Below are 24,356 nucleotides of genomic sequence, written 5' to 3'. Positions count from 1 at the left end.
GGCACCATCAGTGCCTTATAAGGTTTTGCAAACTAAAACAGATGATGAGGGCAGAATGGCCCTAGTGCATGGTTTCATTGAAAATAGAGAAAAGTGTATAATCAGTACGTATGCAGCTAACCATGATGCCACTACTTTTTTCCGCTCACTGTTCTCCAGGCTCAGCCCCTACAGAGCCTGGGTCTGGATATGCGTGGCGATTTCAATTGCACCCTCGACCCCACCCTGGACAGGTCTGATATTACATTTCTGAGTCCGTCCCCACCCGCTAAAGCATGGAATAGACTCTTGGAGTCTTTCTAGTTGTCTGACATAACACACGGGGGAAAACGAGATTACTCACCCTTTTCTGCCCTGCATGCAGTACACACTCGACTTAACTATGTGTTTACGGGAACAGAATGTGTGGGTGAATTTATCGGGGCTGATTACAAGGGCTGCATCCTGTCTTATCATGCCTCACTCCTCCTCATATGTCAGAATGTGCCACCCAGGCCACCAATCCCAACATGGAGACTGAGGGGATAGGCGTTGCTGGATGAGACTTTCAAGGAGCATACACGGGAAGCGATTCAACAGTATTTTGAGACCAATACTGGTAGCGTGCCGAGGGTAGGCACGTTATGGGAGGCCTTTAAGACAGTGGTTAGTGGGGAGGCTATAGATGAAATGGATGGTATATAAAAAGATATAGTGCTTGATTTCTTTAGGGCGGAGGCTGCTCTGGAGGTGGGGGAGTGAGAAAACGTGTGTGTGGAAGGGGCGGCCCGGCACCTGCATGAGTTGAGACAGAAATGTATAGCAGGTTAGGAAATGCTGGGCAGGTTTAATTACATCAAATACACTGAAAAAGTACATAAAGGAGGTCACAAACCCGGTAGGATCCTAGCCTGGCTCTGTCGGAGCGAGGTTAAACAGGAAATTATCTGCTCTGTCGAGGATGAGCGAGACGTCACCCGGAGAACGCAAAGTGACATTAATGACAACTAGCTTAGATATTATAGCTCTTTGTACTCTGAGGACACTCCTGCTCGATACTCTGCCCTTGAGGAGTCTCTGTACCTGATTAATCTGCCCCGCCTGAGTTTAGAAGCGGCAGAAGAGTTAGAAACCCCCCCCCACCCGGTCACTGTAGAGCAATTGCAGGCTACGATTAGGACATTGCCTAGCGGCAAATCCCTCGGGCGGATGGCCTGCCCAGTGAATTCTACAAAACTGTTTGCAGATTAACTGGCCCTGCCGCTCCTTGAGATGCTGTTAGAGGTATATGAAGTGGGTTTGCTTCCCTTAAGCTTGAGATGATCAGTTATAATACCTATCCCCAAGCCGCATAATCCTCAGTAGGAGTGTGGCTCTTATAGACCCACGTCCATGGTAAACTTAGATGGTGAAATACTTACTACTGCTTTGCCGGACGAGAAGATTGAGGAAAGTGATTGGAAAGTTTGATACAGTTGGATCAGACCGGCTACGTCCCAGGCAGGAATACCCCATGGAATCCGCGGCACTTGCACTACATAATTGACAGAACTAAGTCCCTGAAGGAGCACTATGCGGTTTGGGGGGTACGGGGTGTGAAGATGTCACATTTTTGAATGTGCTAACATAAAACAATGTTTGCCCCCGACAATGTAGATGCGTAGACCAGTCAGCCATGAAAGGGGATTGTTGTTCTGGAACGTAGGTGCTGAAGGGCAATAGGAGGGAGCATATATGTGGACATGAGGTTTGGGCAGGACGCAAAGGCAACGGTTGAAGTTTGGGGGGCAGGAGGTGGGTTATTCACCAAAGAATTTTGGTTGTTTTTGGTTTAATTACGCCATGTATGATGTCAAATATTTAATGCATATGCTGTAAGGAAAATGGCTAATAAAAATTGTTTTAAAAAAAAAAGGGAGCGGGGAGATGGTGATAGCTGAGGTGCATGGTGTTCCAGTTAAACATGGAATGTAAATCAAGTTTGCACAAGGTTATCGGGGCACATTTAAAAAGGAGTCTGTAGATTTGGGCGAATTGTTTTGAGGTCAGCTTTAGGCAAATGTATTTATCAATTACTCCTCTGCTGCTCGATTTTATTATTTAACTGTATCCATTAAACATACATCATCATAACAACACACTTGAGAGACTTCCTTTTAATAACTCCTGGCTCAGGAGTGAAGCTCCTGACACCCAGGAGCTACTTTCAACTACTGCTAAATGATAACCAATTTCAGCCACTGGACACCTCAACAACCCCTTGCCCTTGGTCTGCCCACTTTTTTGTGGCTTTTGACATTCATATTCCATCTCGCTGTGTTCCTCCTCGTCTTGCCAAAACACATTAACTTTTTGCAACCTTGAGAGTCAGGCCAGCGGCTTTTGCCTCTGTTATTCAACTTAAACCTAATCACATGAATGATCTTTCAAATGTCTCTGACCTTGTGTCTCTTTATAATCTTGCTGTTACCACTACTATCGATTCTCTTGCTCCATCCAAATCTAAATCAGTTAAACAATACATTAATAAAAGTACATGGTTCTCTGATAACTTCTTGCGCAAGGAAAAAAGTATAGCTGACAGATGCTTGCGTAAGCAACCATCTCCTCAGAATAAATCTCAGTATTCTATGGCTGTGATGCGTTATGCGTGTTATAAAACTGCGATCATTGAGGGTTGAAAACTGCCTTTGGCGCACATATTAACTCAAAGAAATCTGATACTAAGGAGCTCTTACCATCCTTAAAGAACTTGAGGGAAAAAACATCCAGGATACTTGCATTGTTAAGGGTAATGCTTGGTGCTAGAAGATTAGGGATGCCATGATGGCCAAATTATAGATGCATCGTCTGTCACGATTCCTAGCGGGACACAAGCGCACACCATTGGGGGCAAGCATGATAACATGGGTGGGTCATGGACATCCAGGGTTGCTGGCTGGCGAAAACATCACTTTGCCCATATAGTCCGCCTTCACCAAGATGGCCGCTAAGGTAAGATAGTGTGTCAAAAGCAAGATGGCCCCCAGGCAGCCCATATTCAAGAATCCTTAGTGGTCTAGTGGTGCAGGGTGTAGCCCAGGGTGTATAAAACCTCACCCTGGACCACACCCGTTGCTTAGCCTTTTTTCCGGCTGATTCGCAAGCAGCGTAATACTTGCTGCCCAGTCGGTTCCATGTGCTGCTGCTTTTTTACATCACCGGTCTTCTGCTTACCTGATCCTGTAAAGTGAGAGTCTTCCAGCTTGATCCGCATACTTACCACAACTTCAATTGGGCTCTTCGATTCTTCCGTAGCATCTAGCAGCACCCTGGCTCGAACCGCATATTTACCATGGCTTAATTTGGGCTCTTCGTTCCTCTGCAGCATTCCGCAGCACCCTGGAAAAAAGAAACACAGTAAGCATTATTTCTGGACAGAAACAAACATGCTCCCACACAGACTCACTTACTTGCTGTTGCACTTCATCCGTCCCTCATCGAACAGTAAACGCTCAATGCGCCGGTTATCTTCAGTGCAGCCACAGTCAGAAGGCACTGCATTGCAGATCCGAAAAGACACGTGGAACCGGAAAGGCAAAAAGGTACACATTACAAAGGACCTAACAACGTGCTCCACACAGCGCTATTCGCTAAAGACCTGAACTCGGATGCAGAGCAAAGAAGGACATTACAGCGAGCAAAGCAAAGAAGGACATTACGGCACGCAAAGCAGGACACTCACCTTTCTAAAAGGCATCACGTGTGCCGCAGCTGGACTGGGCCACAATCACCAGTGAGGAAACTGGAACGCAATGCTTTCTTGATGTTCTGCATACAGATTTGGTATCAAGGTGCGCTGATCCCTAGACCTACCAGTCAGCATACCCTGGGGAAGCAAGGGGAGGTGGGTGGGAAGTAGGAGATTAGGTCCTCATGTTCTATTTTTGTTCGCCTATAGGTTTGCCCAGGGTGTCCATCATCAACCCCACTACACAGAAGAACCATACCAAACCACTCCCAACTGTACTGTACTCTGGGCAGTTGCCTAACAGCAGAGCAGTGGGGGGAGAGTGGCTTGGGCTAAGCATCCCACTGTCGAGAACCACACTTCCGGCGGTCCAGCCCAGGCACTCCTGCAGAGCACCAGAGGTAAGCGTTACATCGTCTTAATATTCATAACAGTCTTGATCGCAATTCCTTATTCAACCTTTTGCAGGTTTGCCCAGGTTCCATCATTCCTCTCAAATCCATTGTTCCTCATTTCTTCTTTAGCCATGTCTCTGAAAACACTATAAGGGAAATTATGAATAACCTCAAGCCGACAGCATGTAAGGGAGACACCAGTCCTGCATCTATTATTAAATCCTGTGCTGACTCTTTAATACCGCTCATTACCAGGATTATTAATGCCTCTTTTGGTGCAGCCTCTGTACCCAGTGATCTTAAACAGGATTGGATTACCCCTTTCTGAAAGAATCTATTGACCCACTAATCCCCTCCAACGGCATGCCTATTACCTGCAACCCCTTTCTGCTTAAGATTCTCGAGAGGGTGGCTTATTTGCAGGTTCAGCACTTTCTGGAAACTCAAGTTTTCGCAACATGTAACCAATTGTTAATTTACTAGCGCCCAGATACCCACGGGTCAGGCGCGCTATATAAATAAAATAAACAGACAAACAAACATAATATCCTGAGCATTAATCAATTGGGCTTCTGAGCACGCCATGGTATTGAAACTGCCTTGATTGATCTTAACACTAACATCTCCAGTATCATTGATCATGGTCATACCGAACTCTTGATGCTACTGGATTTATTGTCTGCTTTCGACATGGTTGATCATTCCATCCTGGTCGATAATTTCTCTCCATCTGTCTCGGCTTGGGTCAACTTGTTTCTTTCCAATAGACAAGCCAACGTCTTTGAAGATGATGCTTCTGCACTTCCTACTTCTCTTGATTGCAGCGCCACCCAAGGATTTTGCTTATCTCCCACCCTTTACAACAGCTATGCTCTACCTCTGTTCAATCTTCTTGATCCTATGGGCCTGAACTATAGTAACTATGCCAGAGATATCCAGATACTGTTACACCTATCTGGGGATTACGACAAAGACTCCCTGGCTATTAATCAAGTCTATTCCGGTTTTCAGGATTGGATGGCTACCAACTCTCTTGTACTGAACAACAAGAAGACCGAGCTGCTCATCCTTGGTACTAATCAACGTATCAAGTAGTAAAATGCCCACTACTGCTCTTTCTCAATCTCTGGCTGCACTATTAAAGTAGCCGAAAAAGTTAAGACACTGGAATTCATTCTGGACTCTGAACTTTCTATGACTCCTCATATCAACAAGCTTAGATCCTCTAGTGGATATTATGTTGGAATACTCATAAAATGCAAGTTATCCAGAACAGCATGGTAGGTATTGTTTGCAATCTTGCCTGAAGGGATCACATTACTCCTGCCAGGCAGTCTCTACACTGGCTTCCTGTCCAGGCATGTATTAAACACAAGATTCTTACTTAAACACATAAATGCCTTTAAGGCTCTGATCCTGTCTTTCTCGCCAGTCCCATCACACATTCTATTCCTAGGCGATGTCTTCGCTCTAAGGATTCCTTTCGGCTGGACGTGGGTCGCTTCAAGCTGCAGCGCAAAAGAAATTCCATGTTTGATTTTGCTGCACTAACTCTATGCAACAGACTGCCTTTCTTTCGTCGCTACCTTTCTTCCACCTCATGTGTCAAAAAAGCTGTTAAGACCTACTTATTTGCTCCTGGCTAGATTCTTCTTTTTCTTCTTGATCTGACCTTGATTGATGATTTCTTTTTTATGTTCTGTGATTTCTCGCTTTCTGTTCTTTCTTCTTTTCCCCTTTAGCAGTCTGAGGGCCATGGTTGTGTGTGCGCTTTACAAATAATAAATAATAGGTCTGCGTTCCATCTCATGGTTATTACTAACTCCATATAAAGTGGAGCCGATGGGGTATTTTTAGGTACAGACAGACATTTCTTTAGAAATATTCTTCTGTCTCTATCGCACTTAGAGCCAAATGCCACCATAATTCAGCACCATACAAAGTAACCAATCTTGCCTGGGCTTTATAAAGCTCAACTGCAGGCAAGATTGTGTTTCCTCTGTAAATATTAGGAAACTTAGGTATGACACAGATTCTAAGAGCCCTTACAGTACGTATGTTAACTGTACGTTGCTGCTGCTTCCAATTCTATATAATCCAATCCTGAGTTTATCAAAGAATTCATCAATTTTGACAAAATCACCCTTAAATTTAAAAATGACATTAAGTACTTTTAATCTGTGACAAGTCGTAGATACTGTTTTTGACGTATTAACATTCAAACTCTGATTGTCACAAAACTGTTTTAAAATGTCTAATTGTTTATTGATTCCCCTCTGGGTGTTTTAAATAAGAGCAACGTCATCAGTGTATAATAAGATGCCAATTTTCCTTCCATTAGGGTGGCCATCACAGTCTTCTTTTTAGATGTTCCAAGCCATTTCATTGATATAGAATAAAACTAGAAGGGGGGCGTGTGGCTAGGCATGCCATTATGAAGATCGCTTCCTGAGTGTCTCCGGCGTTGAGAGGGCAGAGAAGAATGCCTTCGCTTTCTCCTGGCATCCTAAATGAAATAAGGAAGGCAGGAGGTTGATCCAGAGCCCTACAGCGATATTCAGATGTAATTTGGTGCTACGTGGTCGCATGTGCCCCGAGGATTGAACCTGATGGTATGCAGCATGCTTGTCGAAAAGATGGCAGCCCCGGTTTGGGCCTGGCAATGAAGGGGAAGGTGCATCTACTTGGCGGCTCCGACTGGTGCGTTGTGTTGGAGCCGCCTCCTACGAGACCTGTGATGGGGTAAGAGCTGTCAATCCATCAGCGGGCTGCCCCCGGCGAAGTCCTGCCTGAGCGGTGGGGCTGTGAGGCGGGGGCTGGGACCGGGGTCTGGGTCAGAAGTACCCCCGGGCCATAGCGGCAATGATTGGGTGCCTGGAGTGGGTCTGGCGAGTCTGGGGTGGGCTGCAGCCCCCAGAAGCATTTTCCTTCTGGCATCGGCATCGCAGTGCCTGGGGTGTGGTGTGCGGGAGCATGGCCCCATCTGACTGTTCTGCCCACATTGGCTGCACCTCAGAGTTGCTTTACGCTAGCCTGGCAAGGCAGGTTGACTTGCTGGGGCTCCTCCTTGAACTGGCACAGGAGCGCTGGTCTCCCGCTGATGAGGATCTTTGTTGAAAGGCGATTGGGGAAAAGTGCAGGCAGCACTGAGGGACAGCCTGCGTGAGTGTGGAGGATGGAGGCTCGGGGAGGCAGGGCCACCTAGTGATATTGGTAGCCACCCTGCTGCAGTGCAGTGACTGGGGCTCACTGTTCCTTCTACAGCATACTCCAAGGTATTGGCAACATTTTGTGATCACACTGCAGTGGACACAGTGGATTTAATTTGACATTTTAGCAGTCTGCTTGCTGTATTGAGCCCCTGATGCTCACCCTGAGGTGGGTGGTGGACATCGCCTGGTGGAATGCCGTCCTCATTGCTTGCTTGGTGACCTTGGCACATCTCACTCTACGCCCCTGCTGTGGGCAGGATGTTTTGGTAAGGGGGTGGAGGAGTTGACTCCAAGCTTGTTGTTCTCCCTAGCTACAGTGGATCCTGGGCCCTATCTGCATCCTCCTCTAAAGCTCTGCCATACATTCCCCCCATATTGAGGTTTTGCCACTGATGCCGACACTTTTGCTTTGGGAGTACTGTTGGCCAGCTCTGGGCCTATTGAGTGAGTGCTTTGCCTGGTTTGACAATGTCCTATAGCATACCCTTTGTCCTCTGGTGGGGCGAACTTACAGGACATATGGGCTGTATCGGCTGCTGCCTCCTAGCTTTATCATGGCTAAAACTCAGAAAAAAGGGGAAAGCAGGGGGATATTGCTACAATGCTGCAGTCCACAGACAAAAGCAAGCGCACTGAGGTTGTAACGGCCCAGGTCTATGGGACCGACCCCCACCTAGCTATGTTCACACAGGGTTGCTGGTGGTACTCTTGTTCAGAGAGGAATTGCCATTGCATTTCGGTGCTGGACTGCCCATGTGGGTGGGACAAAGACTGATATGCAAATGGATATTTCCCATCTGTGAAAGGTACAGTGAGCAAAAAGCATGTGCTGCAAGCTGTCATGATCTCTGCTTCAAAAAGATCAGGACTTGCCCGACTCCCTTGGAAGCAGACCCATAACCCCGGTTCCGAGTGCCAGCCAGTCCCAATTGGGACCTTTTGGACCCTGTCCTGGCGCCAGTGGCACCAGGCTCATAAAGATGCCCAGTCCCAGCGCTAGAAGCGCCGGGCTCATAATGCTTGGGTGGACTTACCTGCAGCAGACCATGCTGCTTACTTACCTGCCAGTTGAACCCCTTATCCTCTTCTGTTTGGGACTACTTTTCCTGTTGGGTGGGGCAGGAGCCACTCCCTAGGTTCAGAACACTGGAACTCTTCTGGAAAGCAGGAACTCTTTTCTTACCTAGGCGTGGCTGTGGAAGGAGACACCTAAGCACTACAGGAGACTATTTAAACCTCACCCGATGGATGAATCTTGCTTTGCGTTATTCTGCATTCTCTGCAGCAGAACGCTCATCGTGTCTTCTGCTTCTGATCCTGGGCCTAAGGGAACAAAGGCTTACCATCCTGGAATCCAGTCTTCAGCAGCACCTGTAAAGACAAAGAAAGAACAGGTTAGCACTACGGTCTTCAGTGGCAGCGCATCTCTTACCTGGTCCATCGGCTGTCACCAACGCCTCGCGCTGCATTCCGGCATCTGAAAGACAAAGGCTTACCTACTCTTCGCATGCTCCGGAGGTCTTCGCACTGCATTCCGGCATCTGAAAGACAAAAGCTTACCAGCTCTTCGCACGCTCCGGAGGCCTTCGGCGCTGCATCCCGCATCTGAAAGACAAAAGAAGGTGCGTTTAAAGACATTGGGCAACTTTATTACTCACGTGCCATTACTCCTTCCCACGCCGAATCCAGTGGGTATTCCAGCACCCTTCAGCTTCTCTAAAGCTCCGAACTTGTACCTGCAAGATAAAAGGGACAGTTAGTGCGCATCGTGAAGCAGGCTACAAGCGCTTACTTACATGCTTCCAGGCGCTTCTATTCCTCACGCGGGTTCTATCCTCAACTCTCATCAGCCCGCCATCCGCCATCGCCGGAACCCTGCAAAACAAGAGATATCATTACAAAAGACTTTTAAGACATTTGAAGTGCCCAGAACTTACCGTTCGTGCAGTTAACGACGGACAGCAGTCCTCTGAGGTCAAGAGGCCTGCACCCTTATCCAGTGAAGAAACTGGTTACGGCACCCTGCCCCGAGGCAGATGGAGAGCTCGGCGTTCACTTACCTAAGGTGAGGGTGTTAACCTTTGGGGTTCTACAGGAGAAGAGAAAGGGAAGAGGAGAGAGGCACCCAATAACCCCAGTTCATTAATCCCATATTTTCTATCTGCAGACATCTTACTCTTCGAGTCAGACATACAGTGCACAGAGGTCCAGCCCAAAGAGCCAACCGTGTGTTACACATCACCTTTGAAGATACGGCATTCACCCAGTCAAGACCGGCGCCTCTGCGGGAATCAGGTGAGCGTTACAGAACGCAAAGCCTATCGCAAAACTCCCACCCAGGCGCTATGGAAACCTCGGATACCGACCAGCTAGCCCAGTTACTTGGGGAACTAAGAGCAGAAGTGCATGCAGCCCGTCAGGAAACGAATGCTCTAAGAAGGGAACTGATTATTTCCAAGGAGCGAACAGACGATCTCGCTAGACAATTGCTACAGTCACAAGCCGGACAAACTCTGTTACCCGCATCAGGGGCAAATCTTCCTTCAACATCCTCTACGAACCCAGTGCAGATCAACCTACCTGGGAATGTACCTCTGGCTCCGCCCGAACGATTTTCTGGTGACCCAAAGAGGTTTGCAGTATTTATTAATCAGTGCCGGTTGCACTTCTTATGCCGGCCAGCAGCCTTTCCAACTGATCAAGCTAAGGTAGCTTTCGTGCTTTCGTACCTTAGTGGCAATGCGGCAGACTGGTCGATCCCTCTAGTTAATCAAGATGATCCGGTTCTCCATGATTTTCAAGCTTTTCAGCTCAGTATGGAAAAACTGTTTGCAAGACATTCACAGTGAGCTCCTTTCATTGCGACAGGGTAATCAAGACCTTTTGGCTTATATTGCGTCTTTCAACAGACTGATAGTGGAAACTCGATGGCCTGAGGACAAAAGGATTACGCTGTTTTATAGAGGTCTACGTGGAGAGCTCAAAGATGTGTTAGCCCAAGTAGTGAATCCCCCGCAAGACTGTTCGGACTATATTGACTTAGTCGTTCAAATTGACCACAGACTGCAGAACAGGAAGGCCGATCGTTCCAAGTTTGATGCTCGAGTATTTTCCAAACCACCAACTCCTACCAAAGGAGTAGACTCCGGGGAACCCATGCAAATAGGGGGCCTGAAAGGACCACTAACACAAAAGGAGCGGGAAAGGAGAAAACAGCTGCAATTATGCCTCTATTGCGGAAACTCGGGGCACTTTCTTCGAGACTGTCCGGTGAAACCAGCCAAGAAGGCAGTAGGAGCTGCAGTTACCAGGGTCACAAACTCTGAGCAGGGAAACGACCTCGCCCGACAAGAATAGAGGTCCTCTTGCCGAGCGTTAAAACCAGTTCCGTGACCTCGCATTTCGTGATACCTATGGTCCTCATTAGCCCTGAACATCCGGATCGATTACATGCGATTGAAGCTTACGTCGACAGCGGTGCCATCGGCAATTATGTGGATCATGAAATGGTTTTGAGGATGAATCTGACTCTTTGTCCAAAGGCTGTAAAGGACGTCATTACTACGGTGGATGGTACGGAGATAGCCTCCGGACCAGTAACGCATACCACCCAAGAAGTGACGCTAGTAAGTCAAGATGGACACCATGAGAAGATCGTGTTCGATGTGATCAAGGCCCCTCAGTTCCAGATTATTCTAGGAATTCCTTGGTTAGAGAAGCACAATCCTCAGATCGATTGGCGAGCAAGAACGGTTCAGTTTCCAGAATGTGTCTCTACTTGTCACCCTCGACCTGGCGTTGCACCGGCAGCAATTTCCTCGGAGGCTCCCCAGTTACCTCCTGAATACCTAGAATTCCAAGATGTTTTCCGGAAGGATCAGGCTAACTCTCTACCTCCTCATAGGTCTTATGACTGCCAGATAGACCTGATACCTGGATCTACTCCTCCTTGTAGTAGAATTTATGCCCTCACCGAGCCTGAGAATCTTCACCTCCGACAATACCTGGATCAATACCTAGCGAATGGGTTTATTCGTCCTTCCAAGTCCCCTGCTTCCTCAGCTTTGTTCTTCGTTCCAAAAAAAGAAGGGGACCTTAGAACTTGTATAGATTATCGCGCCCTGAACCAGATCACCGTTAAGAATAGATATCCGTTACCTTTGATCCCTGAACTCCTGGACCAAGTCAGAAAAGCATGCATATATACAAAGCTGGATCTTAGAGGAGCCTACCACTTGGTACGAGTAAAAGAGGGCGATGAATGGAAGACGGCCTTCCGCACCAAGTATGGGCTATTTGAATATCAGGTCATGCCCTTCGGACTTTGCAATGCCCCGGCCGCCTTTCAATATTTTATGAACGATGTCCTCAGAGAGCTCATAGATGTGTGTGTTGTTGTTTACATTGACGACATCCTCGTTTATTCTTCATCGGAAACTGAACATCGGAAACACGTGAAAATGGTCCTCGAGAGATTGCGTCAACACAAACTTTTCGCTAAGTTGGAAAAATGTGTTTTCAACGTGACTGAAGTTGAATTCTTGGGATTCATATTATCACCTAGCGGAGTGCGTATGGATTCAAAGAAGGTTGATGCAATTCTCAAATGGCCATCGCCATCCTCCGTAAAAGGTGTTCAAAGCATGTTATGCTTCGCTAACTTTTACCGCAGGTTTATCCCCGAATTCTCTCGAATAGTCCAGCCCATCACCGCCTTGTTAAAGAAAAACAAACGTTTTGAATGGTCTACCGAGGCGGAACAAGCTTTCCAGAATTTGAAGACTAGATTTATCTCTGCACCGATCTTAAAACATCCTCGCCCAGAACTCCCCTACATCGTTGAAACTGATGCTTCGAGCCTTGCCATGGGGGCAGTTCTATCACAAAAGGACCCAGTAACCAATCAGTTGCATCCCGTGGCATTTTGGTCCCGCAAATTCTCGCCTCCTGAAATCAATTACACTATTACTGATAAGGAACTTCTAGCTATCAAGTCCGCCTTTAAGGCTTGGCGGCATTATCTTCTGGGGGCCCGACACACCGTTACTGTGATTACAGATCACCGAAACCTGCAATATTTGAAAACCGCAAAAGCTCAATCCTCTAGGCAACTCCGTTGGGCACTATTCTTTGCCGAGTTTGACTTCATAATTACCTATCGACCTGGTACAAAAACGGTAAAGCTGATGCCCTTTCTCGGATGGGAGTGGAAGAACATTTGATCAATCCTAAACCTGTACCTATCATTCCCGAACAAAGAATTCTAGGTGTAATTGCCACACAATCCATAGAGGAAGTTAAGGATAAAGCCAGGCTACTGGTAACTCCAGCAGCCATACAGAATTGGCATCTGCAGGGAAAGGACTTTACGGTGAAGGACAACCTATTATATTTCCAAGAACGGTTATACCTGCCCAGCACAGATTTACAGAAAAAGGTAATCTCTTGTTATCACGATTCTTTAATGGAAGGACATCCTGGTATGACCAAGACCTCGGAAAAGATCAAGCGCTACTTCTGGTGGCCGTCTTGAAAAAAGATATCAGAAACTTTATAATGTCCTGTGGAGTATGCGCCCAAAACAAGAGTCAAAAGGAAAAACCAGCCGGCCTCTTACGCCCTATTGACATCCCGCCTCGCCCTTGGCATACGCTTTCTATGGACTTCATCACCCATCTACCTCCATGCTCCGGATACAATACGATCCTGGTAATCGTGGACCTATTCTCCAAGATGGCGCATTTCATTCCACTCAAAGGCTTACCAACAGCAGCAACTCTGGCCCGAGAATTTCTCAAAAACATCGTCCGACTGCACGGTTTTCCTTCAGTTCTAATTTCGGATCGAGGTAGTCAATTTATTTCTCATTTTTGGCGAAGTTGCTGTCGGTCGGCTCAAATTGATGTGAGACTTTCGACCAGCCACCACCCTCAAACCGACGGACAAACCGAGAGGACCAATCAAACTCTGGAACAGTATTTACGCTGCATGCTGCAACAAACTGAAAAAACTTGGAAAGATATCCTTTGGATAGCCGAATATGCCTACAATAACTCTGTCCACTCGGGAACTGGGAAGACCCCGTTTTTTCTTTTATACGGTAGTCACCCTCGAACCTCGGAGTTGGATCCACTCCAAGATCTTGGAACACCAGCAGTAGACCACCTGCATTCTACAATCACCCAAGCCTTTAAGGAAGCCGTTTCTCACCTTCAAAGGGCTAAAGAACAATACAAGAAAGGAGCAGACCAACATCGGAAGGAAGCCCCCCAATATCAAGTAGGAGATCAAGTCTGGTTATCCACCAAATATCTACCTCTAAAAGGACCACGCACATTCAACCCAAGATACCTTGGTCCCTATTCCATCACTACCATAGTAAATCCAGTAGCGGTCAAGTTGGACTTGCCCCCTCACATGAAGATACATCCGGTCTTCCACGTCTCTCTATTAAAACCCGTGCAACCTCAAACCCGACTAACTACATCTCCAAAACCTATTCTAGTTGATGGAGAACTCGAGTTTGAAGTCAAAAGCATCCTGGATTCCAAGATCTCCAAATCTAAACTATTTTACCTGATTGACTGGAAAGGCTACGGTCCCCAAGAAAGATCCTGGGAACCTGCAGAATATGTCCACGCGCCTCGTCTAATCAAAAGATTTCATCGAACATTTCCTAACAAGCCCAAACCCCCGGAGAAGCCCGGTTTGGGAGGGGCCTTGAGGGGGGGTGCTGTCATGATCTCTGCTTCAAAAAGATCAGGACTTGCCCGACTCCCTTGGAAGCAGACCCATAACCCCGGTTCCGAGTGCCAGCCAGTCCCAATTGGGACCTTTTGGACCCTGTCCTGGCGCCAGTGGCACCAGGCTCATAAAGATGCCCAGTCCCAGCGCTGGAAGCGCCGGGCTCATAATGCTTGGGTGGACTTACCTGCAGCAGACCATGCTGCTTACTTACCTGCCAGTTGAACCCCTGATCCTCTTCTGTTTGGGACTACTTTTCCTGTTGGGTGGGGCAGGAGCCACTCCCTAGGTTCAGAACACTGGAACTCTTATGGAAAGCAGGAACTCTTTTCTTACCTAGGCGTGGCTGTGGAAGGAGACACCTAAGCACTACAGGAGGCTATTTAAACCACACCCGATGGATGAATCTTGCTTTGCGTTATTCTGCATTCTCTGCAGCAGAACGCTCATCGTGTCTTCTGCTTCTGATCCTGGGCCTAAGGGAACAAAGGCTTACCATCCTGGAATCCAGTCTTCAGCAGCACCTGTAAAGACAAAGAAAAAACAGGTTAGCACTACGGTCTTCAGTGGCAGCGCATCTCTTACCTGGTCCATCGGCTGTCACCAACGCCTCGCGCTGCATTCCGGCATCTGAAAGACAAAGGCTTACCTACTCTTCGCATGCTCCGGAGGTCTTCGCACTGCATTCCGGCATCTGAAAGACAAAAGCTTACCAGCTCTTCGCACGCTACGGAGGCCTTCGGCGCTGCATCCCGCATCTGAAAGACAAAAGAAGGTGCGTTTAAAGACATTGGGCAACTTTATTACTCACGTGCCATTACTCCTTCCCACGCCGAATCCAGTGGGTATTCCAGCACCCTTCAGCTTCTCTAAAGCTCCGAACCTGTACCTGCAAGATAAAAGGGACAGTTAGTGCGCATCGTGAAGCAGGCTACAAGCGCTTACTTACGTGCTTCCAGGCGCTTCTATTCCTCACGCGGGTTCGATCCTCAACTCTCATCAGCCCGCCATCCGCCATCGCCAGAACCCTGCAAAACAAGAGATATCATTACAAAAGACTTTTAAGACATTTGAAGTGCCCAGAACTTACCGTTCGTGCAGTTAACGACGGACAGCAGTCCTCTGAGGTCAAGAGGCCTGCACCCTTATCCAGTGAAGAAACTGGTTACGGCACCCTGCCCCGAGGCAGATGGAGAGCTCGGCGCTCACTTACCTAAGGTGAGGGTGTTAACCTTTGGGGTTCTACAGGAGAAGAGAAAGGGAAGAGGAGAGAGGCACTCAATAACCCCAGTTCATTAATCCCATATTTTCTATCTGCAGACATATTACTCTTCAAGTCAGACATACAGTCCACAGAGGTCCAGCCCAAAGAGCCAACCGTGTGTTACACATCACCTTTGAAGATACGGCATTCACCCAGTCAAGACCGGCGCCTCTGCGGGAATCAGGTGAGCGTTACACAAACTCTCATCTCAGAACAGGTTATCATGCCATGTTCTTTCTGGAGAGGAGTGCCTGCTACCTTTTTTGACATGTTCACAAAGATGTCTAAAAAGTCTGACCTGCAGGACCTGTTGGCCGAAATTCATGAAGAAGTTCACAAAAGCATGAGGAACTCTCCCACAAGATCCTGGCGCTTGACAAAAGAGTTCGAGGCAGAGCACAGGGTATCAGAGGTAGAGGATACTCTCTGTGAGCAGTTCTACAGGGTGGGTGAGTGCTCTCCTCGGCTTGAGGCTTTGGAGGCCCGCTGTGAGGCCCTGGAAGATAAACAGGAGTATGGGGAAAATCGATCCCAAAGAAATAATGTCTGAATCTGGGGCAACTCTTCAGCGGTGCAGGATTAAGACCTACCCAACTTTGTGGCTGACCTCTTTCGCTCCATTCTTGAACTGCTGGAGGACCAGGAGATTGAACTTGACAGGACTCATCGGGCCAGATCTCGTACCGCCCTACCCCAGGACAGGCCTGCGGATGTGCTGTATTAGGTTAATTTCTTTAAACTTAAGGAACGCATAATGGTCGCAGCTAGAACCTTGTCTTCTATCACTTTTCGCAACATGTTGCTCTCCCTATACCACGATTTGGCGTCAAGGACCTTGTTCAACCGAAAGGCACTGCGCCCGCTGACTTGGTGGTAACATACAAAGGAAGTGCCCTATAGGTGGGGCTTTCCTACCGCTCTCCCATTTCACTCATCGGGGAAGGCACTGGGTAGTACAAACACTGAAGAAGTTGACAGCCTGCTGAATCTGGAGAGAGTGGGTGGGGGCAGAGGGTGAACAGTATTCTATTCGGGGAGCTGTTCCAGCACCCTCGCAGAAATGGAGCATGGTGGGCAGCGGGAGGCGTGTGAAGGAGCCAATAAGAAACACTTGAATACCCTGTGGTTTTGAGTGGTTGTTTGCCGCGGGGGGGCTCCCTGGAGATTAATCTGTTGGGGTGCTTTTGAGGATCAAGTTGATCAGTTGTTTGGGCTTGTATTGGAGTGCAAGGGTGGTGGTGGGGGGGCAGTGTCCCCTGGGATTGTGGCTCTTTTCCGCCCTCGAATTCCGGTCCCCGACAAAGTTTTCAGATGACTGGAAGTCCCTCATGTTTGAGCATGGTTGGGGGTTGGAGTAATGGGGGATGGAGGGTTTGTTTCTAAATGTTTGTTGTGGGTGGACAGTTACTTTATGCAAATAATTTGTGGGCAGGTCAGGTGGTGGCGATAGGGGGGGGGCATCTTGATTTGCAAGGGGAAATGTTGGGTGATGTAGTAGTTGATGCCGAGTGAGAGGACCTCATGGTGATGGGCACATGGATCGTACAGGGCTTGAATTCCCTTGTGAAAAAGCACATGGAACGTATAGGGCTTGAATTCCCCTATGAAAAGGAAGTCCGTGTTGGGCACACTAAGGGACATGTATCTCTCCATTGTGTTCTACAGGAGACCCACCTGCTTGTGTAGGATGAGATGAGAAGCAAATGAAAAGCATGGCATTCCCGTGCCAGTTTTTCCCCTCTTGAGGTGAGAAAAAACAGGGGGGGGTGACCTTCTTGGTGGTTAAGCAAATCCTGATCTCGAAGGTCAAGGTCCTTCTGGATCCGAAGGGTTGCCATGTATGTGTTGTAAGGAAGGCATGGCATCATCAGTAAGACAGACACAAGTGACCACAGTTCAAGGGTGTTTATTGAACTTCAAAAGGGTATGATAAATGCCTATCTAAACCGCAATTTACAGATGGGAGCAAGCTACGACCATCAAATAATAACACAGTCCTAGTGGTGTCTTGTCAAAATAAAAGGGCCTATACTAAAAAAAACTATTGCCAATCCTTACCGCTAAATACAAATAGTGCGGGGGAATAATGTTATGAAAAAAAGAAATTGTTCAAAATTATATGTCAGGTTTTCAGGCCATTGGCCTCCCTTCCCCACGTTTTCAGCATGGGATAAGGTGGTTCACTCGAGCTTAGCAAAGTCTTTGGCTTCTTTAGCACGAGGTTACAGTTCAATCATCAGCATCAGGGCCTTCGGAGCGTAAATCTCCTTGCTTCTCAAAGTCTCTTCACTCAAAGGGCCTGGTGCAACCAAATAAACAACAAGTTATTTTCCTCTTCAGATTTTCACAAGTATTCACATCGGGTGAGTCACCCTCGACCCTGGGTCCCCCTTAGCCGGGCTCAGATCATTTTAGCATAAAGTTCTGCAAAGACTTCCCTCTGCCGGGCTTGAGCCTGTCTTTCACTTTTCACTTAATCACACAATGTTTGTAGGTTATTCTTTTTCGGGTGACTCACAGTTCACCATGGATCCCCTTCAGCCAGGCTCAGATCCCTTCAACACAATTAGTCTCCCTCAGCCGGGCTCGGACCAATGTGAATTTTTCATCAAGTATTGAAGACTTTTGAATGTGCACAGAGTTTGGCTTGACCATTGCAGAACCACTTGAACAATTCACTTTCAATGTTAACACCCTTTTGTTTGGATACCTAACAGAGACTTTCGAATGAGCACCCACGTGATGCTGGACCACTCTGTCTACGGTATTATATCTTAGCTTCAAGTTAATTTGCTTGTCTGCTGTTTTAATAATCTTCTTCATACAGTGTTGCTGCTTATAAACTTGGTTTAGACCAGTTTGGTATCAGTCTCCCCAACTCACTGGATTTGCTGAATTCACTGGTGCTGCTTTGTTGTAGGAGCCAAGGACTGTACCACGTTGGCACACGCCTCTACCCGCCTTGACCATCGATGCAGGAGAGCCCCGGGTACCTCTGGCACACAATGCAGGATTGGTTAGCTTTAATTCCCGGTCTTAGGTTTCCTATTCTCGAAGGCTCATGAAAGATGCAGGCTTTTGGTGAAAAGGTCAAGGGCACTTCCCTCCTTACGATCCTCTTCAGTCTTGCCGTCTTCCGCCTCATATTAAACCTCATATTAAACTGCCATCTTGGAATTGCTGCTTTCTCGTGTGCTTTGCCTCGCTCAGAGTGTGCTTTCGTGCTCCGCCTTTTATCCGTGTGGGGAAGTGTTATGGAAGTCAGGTGTGTGTAATGATCAGTAATTGCCTGACCCTGCCTGACCATTGTATTGGGACATGTTAGGTATACGGCTCAGGTGTTAGTTCGTTTTCGCTTACGTTGTTCGTGGGGAAAGTGTTTGTCGGAAAAGGGGGGGTTAAGTCCCTGCGATGAGCTAAAGGTGTTACAGGGAAGAGGATACTGCGTCTCACCATCCATGTCCCACTTCCACTCCCCGAAGACCCCCCATCCAGGTGATCCTCCCTCACTGGTCCACCCCCAAGAACTGGATCCATAAGCGATGGCTGTGTCCTAGCCACCTGGATGACAGATCCCTGGTGACTAGCGGGGGGCGACACCTTCAGATTTCTCAGTGTCAAGGGCCTATTGTGGGATCGGATGTTCACAATGATGTCCCTATATGTCCCGAACATTAGCCAAGATATATTTTTGGAAAGCTTCTTACTTAAGGTGCTCCCTTTCACTGAGGGGCAAGTTTTGCTAGGTGGGAACTTTAATCTAGTACCAAATCCCTTGGTTGGCAAGTCTCTTCCCCCTACTAAGTTAGACTTCAAACATTCCACAGTTTTTAGGCTTTTCCTCCATGAATTGGGGTTAGTTGACACATGGAGGCTGGCGCATGCGGAGGACAGGGACTCGCATGTTCATGGGGGAATATTTAGGTTGGATCTTATCCTTATTCCTATTAGTTTAGTTTGTTTAGGTTAGTTTGGATATTTGTAAAGCGCAGCCGAACCCTGGGGTAACTGGGTCCTTAAACCTTGAGAACATTATAAGTTACAGACAGTTGCACATGCAAAGAGACAGTCAATAATGATACAGTACAATGGATAATGTGAGGGACCAGGTTACAGAGTAGTCCATGATAAGATGCCAAAGGTCAGTTCTAGAAGGACCGGGTTACAGATGTGTCTGCAGTTTAAGGTGAGCAATGGTTAACCGCATGTAGGAGTGAGCTAAGAGCAGGTAGCAAGCTATTGTTGAGTAGTGAGCAGCTCCTTCACTTTAGCTCTGAAGGACCAGAGCGAAGTGTCGGCTCTAATTACCATGGGGAGTGAGTTCCAACATTTTGCTGCTAACACAGGGAAGCTTGCTCCTCCTGCCGTTTTGAAGTTGAACTTTGGAATCTTAAATTGGTGCAGATATGGGGATCTAGTAGGTCTGGACGAATTGTGTCTAGTAAATTTGTCTGATAAGTAACAAGGGGCTGTCAGGGAGAGGCATTTGTGTGTGATGACGAGTGAGCGTAATTTGATTCTCTCGCGGATAGGGAGCCAGTGAATCTCCCTTCTGATGGTGGAGATGTGGGCCTTACGGGGGAGGTTGAGGTTTTTGGATTTAACCATCTTTGTTAACAGAGAAGAAGCAATACTTCAGGTCAAACCATTCCACAAGAACACTGACAAAAACTCTATGCTACTTTACTCGAGTTTTCACCCACAATATACGCGACAAAATCTGCCTTTTGGCCAATTTTACGGATGAAGAGAAATAGTAGTGCAAAAAAAGATTTTTTGGAAGACGCTGAAAACTTGAAACAAAATTTGTTACAGAGGGGCTACCCGAAAAAGGTGGTTAAGAATGCGTATAAAAGAGCCCCCAATAACAATAGAGATGCCATTTTTGAATATAGAGAGAAAAAAGCCAATGACGACAAGATTGTATTTGTGAGTACATATAACCCATTGTCAAATGAAATATCCAAGATTGTGAGACGCAATTGGCATGTGTTAGAAAAGGGTGAATGTCCATTATCTACACCTAAATGTACATTCCGAAGAAGTAGGAACTTAAAAGAACTAATGACCAGAAATTATGTATCTGCAAAACCCAGTGTACAATCCACACTAACAGAAAGCTGGGGTCTCCCCAGAACCACAGGCCATAGTCCATGCGGCCACTGCAGTTGTTGTGCACAGACTAGCAGAACTAAATATTTTGATTTGGGTCTGCACAAAAGATGGGAACAGAGAGTCCTTACTAATTGCACCTCCACAAAGGTAGTGTATGCCATCTGGTTCCCCTGTGATACACTTTATATTGGGAAAAATGAAAGAAAAATTAAAGTCAGGGTAGGAGAACACAAAAGCTGTATAAGGAACAATATGGCCAATGCACCACTGGTGGGACATTTCACTAGCCTAGGACACAAACCAGAAGAACTTAGAAGGACTGTTATTATGAAAATTGGACAAACTCAAGACCTAAGTGTGGATAAACGGACACTCGGCATACAAGAGCAGAAGATGATTTTTCTGACCAAGAGTTACCACTTGGGACTTAATGAAAATATTGATTGGAATGTTTTTATTAATTGATACATATTTGCTTTAATATTTGCACTTCCTGGCACTGTCCAGCGCCTTGCACATCGAACTGCATTGTAGAAAGCTAAATCTGCTCATCTGCTATCTGGTTGTGACATCATTAAGATTTTCCATCTACTTTGCCCATCATTGAGAGCGCAGGTGAAGAGTACAAGTTCTGGCACTAATGATAGGGTGATGTGGCGCTACTATCTTAAACATACATTTTTCTATGCATTTCATAGCAGGGTATTTTGTCTTTAATATACAAGTGAATAGCCACTACCTTACAATCAATCACGCTGTGTTTGGCATCTATAATGCGGTCTGATAGAGGTAGATAGCTACCTGAGTGATTACCATTATATTACATCTATAACGCCACGTAGTTTTAAACATGACCCGTTCTGATCAGGCATTGCAGTTTTCATCTCTGTTTACAATGCATGGCACTTGACAGGAGTAGCGTTACCTTGTTTAACGCATGCGCATAGCACTACGAGCTTGATTCACCTCCATATCTCTCTCTCCCCCTCCGACGCATGACGAACGAGGAGAGTAGCTGCACCCTGTCGTGCGCATGCGCACATGACTGCCATCCCTAGGTCCAGTTCCTGTTTCACCGCGGGTACACTGCCGTGAGTGACACGTGACTTCGTTTAGTGACTAGTGCATCCTGCTTCACACATGCGCAAGCCGGGCATGTCGATCAAATATATTACACCAGGCGACCGAAGCTACGGTTTCCCAGTTGTTACGGAGAGAGGCCAGAGAGCAGCACTACTGACAGAGCACCTGCCCAGCCTGAATTACACAAGGTATTACCTATGCCCTCCACACCATACACAACCTTTTTGATGGCCATTTCTCCTTAGCAGAATGGAGTCAATCTATGTAGTAATTTTTTTCTCTTTTTGTGGCCACCGCCACACGTCCCTGAGCGCAATTTTCAGTATATGTGGCAATAGAACGTATACTTTTTGTCTCCGTTTTTTGCGAATAAGAATTGACCAATCTACATAATTTGGACACTAAATATACGCTTGATTTATTTACAGGTTGATCCTCTAACCTGCTGACTTGACGTCCTCTAAGAAACAATCTCATTGCTCAAATAACAACCTGCTCACTTTATATTGAGGCTCGAGTGAAGTAAGTCATCTTCTTTTTTTTAATCAGTATTTGCCATTATTATTGGCTTCCAATTATTCCAACATATGGATATCGCCATATGTTGTCTAGTTTCTTGACCACTGCGGTTTATAGGACTGAATGTCCTGTCATGTTGTATGTCCACAGGGATACTCTTGTACTTCGACCCAGAGATTTAATGCAGTTTTCGAGGATGCTTAACCGACACTGCGAGATGGTAAGCTCCTATCTACATCTAACCTAGAGAAAAAATTATTGATGTACCCATTTAAGCAATCACACTTATGAGTTTGTGGTTTGTTTTTATTAATAGGTTTACCCTGGATCAACTCCCTTGTAGTAAATGCAAGCGAATTGGGACTCCTACTCCACTTTAGTGCCCATTGGGAGAAGCTACTCAAGACCTCACACCTTTATGACAACTCCTCAACTGTTTTCTTGATACCACCACAAGTTGGGCTGTGGGTACCCCCTGACCCTGGCTCACACGTTCCCCTGAAGAAGTTCCTGTCACTAGTTTGAAAGATTGAAGGAACGAAACATGTAGGGTTTTTACAGATACAACTGAGAAGTATCTGGATCAGTATCAATTATATATGATGCACTTTAGGTATATGTTGACTCAGGTATCACAATTAAAATCACTATATAATGAGGGTCTTTGATTCTACATATTGTGTGGTTTGCTGTCTAACTAAGAATTAAGATTACAAGTACCTGAAACTGTCTAGATGTTCACATGTACATTTGATGTCATTATAATATATTATAATATCTCAGAGAAGCGATACAGATCAATTGTGAATCTTGCACATTGTCACTTGTTTAGTGACCATCACTTAGCACTTTTTGAAGCACTTGTCACTTTTGTCAGTTTTTATATGGGAGTTTTTATGTATTTGTTTTTATACAATTATTGGTGCAGTCAGGTTTTATTCTCCTAGAAATTCTATTTATCTATACTTGAACTGTTGTTGCTAGTATGAGAATCCCAATAGTATCCAGAAATGTGTGTGTTTAAAACCTATGACTAGCGTGGGGGCTTCTTCTTTTCGAGGTTGAGGGAACACCTGAGGGTTTTGTTTTGGAGAATCTGTAGTCTTTTCAGATTGAGGTTGGTGGAACCAAAGAAGAATGTGTTGCAATAGTCCAGTTTGGATAATATCAGGGCCCGTGTGTCCGAGTGGTGGAGATGGATTCATGCACCCTGTCTGATCATGGCCCTGTGTCAGTGTGCCTGGCAGTACTGGATAGGTCCGAGAGGCCTAGACGTCAATGGAGGTTATATGACACGTTGCTTAGAGACCCTGTCTTGATTGCCGGGCTGGGGGAAGTAATCTCCAATTACTTTAGGGAAAATAAGAACTCTGGTCCCCCACAGGACATTGTGTGGGACTCTTTGAAGGTTTTCCCCCTGTAGTTAGGGGGGAGCTCATTAGCAAATCAGCGGCCTACACTATAGTGAGGCAGCTGGCTCAGGTGGGGTTGGAAAGGGATGTTGCTCGGTCTGGACAGGAGCACAAGAGGTTGGGGTCTCGCAAGGCATTACGTGAACTTTGGGTGGCACGGAAGCAATTGGAGGTGCACCTTGCTGATAGGACAGCTCAGGCAATGTTAAAAACTGAGCAGTTCTATTATGCCAATCGGAACTAAGCCAATTGCCTCCTGGTGGTCAAGTTGCACAAGATCCAAAAACCAGAACTCTGTGTTGGCCTTGTGTGATGAGCAAGGGGCGTTGCAGCGGGGTGATACAGATAAAGTGGGGATTTATGGAGGCTCATTTTAAATCCGTACTCAAGGGCGAGCTCCCCCTGGCAGAAGCCCAGGCCCAATATTTGGGAGAAGCGCACCTGCCCAATCTTTCTTTTGAGGATCGAAGTCTCTTGAGGCACCGATCTCACCCAGGGAAGTAGAATGGGTGATCAAGACCCTGAAGAACAAAGCTCCGGATCCCGATGGATTCACGGCTCCATTTTACAAGAGGTTTGGTGACCTCTTAGTTCACCCTCTTGGTAGATCTCTTTAACTCCTTTATCACTTCCGGGTGCGTTGCTCCATCGATGGAGGTTTCTACAACAGTCCTGATCCCCAAGCCAGGAAAGAATCTGCTACTTTGGGATTTGTTTAGCCCCATTACCCTTACTAATATAAACTTGAAGACCTTCTAAAAAAATCATGGCCCGTCATATATTGGAGCCGTTCCCGTGCTTATAGACCAGGATCTACAAAACGGTTTCATTGTGGGTCCTAGCGCACAGGATAACGTGAGGCGAGTGCTGGGCCTACTTGACGTGGGGAGATGCTCGGGCATA

The 24,356-nt window shown here is 46.7% G+C and overlaps 1 protein-coding gene across 8 annotated transcripts in view; it reads left to right on the top strand.

Annotated features, from left to right (window-relative positions):
• ERAP1 (endoplasmic reticulum aminopeptidase 1) overlaps window positions 1-24,356 on the top strand; it is a 1,074,730-nt gene that overhangs the window by 43,156 nt on the left and 1,007,218 nt on the right. For 2 of the 8 annotated variants that reach the window (XM_069627670.1, XM_069627671.1), the window contains exons 2-3: window positions 21,951-22,044; window positions 22,192-22,261. The exons of 4 other annotated variants lie outside the window; for them this stretch is intronic. The gene's annotated coding sequence lies outside the window, so the exon portion shown is untranslated. The remainder of the gene's footprint in view (window positions 1-21,950; window positions 22,045-22,191; window positions 22,262-24,356) is intronic. 2 more of the 8 variants (XM_069627672.1, XM_069627674.1) reach the window with 1 other exon arrangement.

The sequence above is a fragment of the Ambystoma mexicanum genome, chromosome 6p (assembly GCF_040938575.1).
Source record: "Ambystoma mexicanum isolate Mex_15411 chromosome 6p, UKY_AmexF1_1, whole genome shotgun sequence".
Classification (NCBI taxonomy): domain Eukaryota; kingdom Metazoa; phylum Chordata; class Amphibia; order Caudata; family Ambystomatidae; genus Ambystoma; species Ambystoma mexicanum.
Note: the sequence above shows the minus strand (reverse complement) of the source record. Positions and strands in the feature narration are given on the sequence as shown.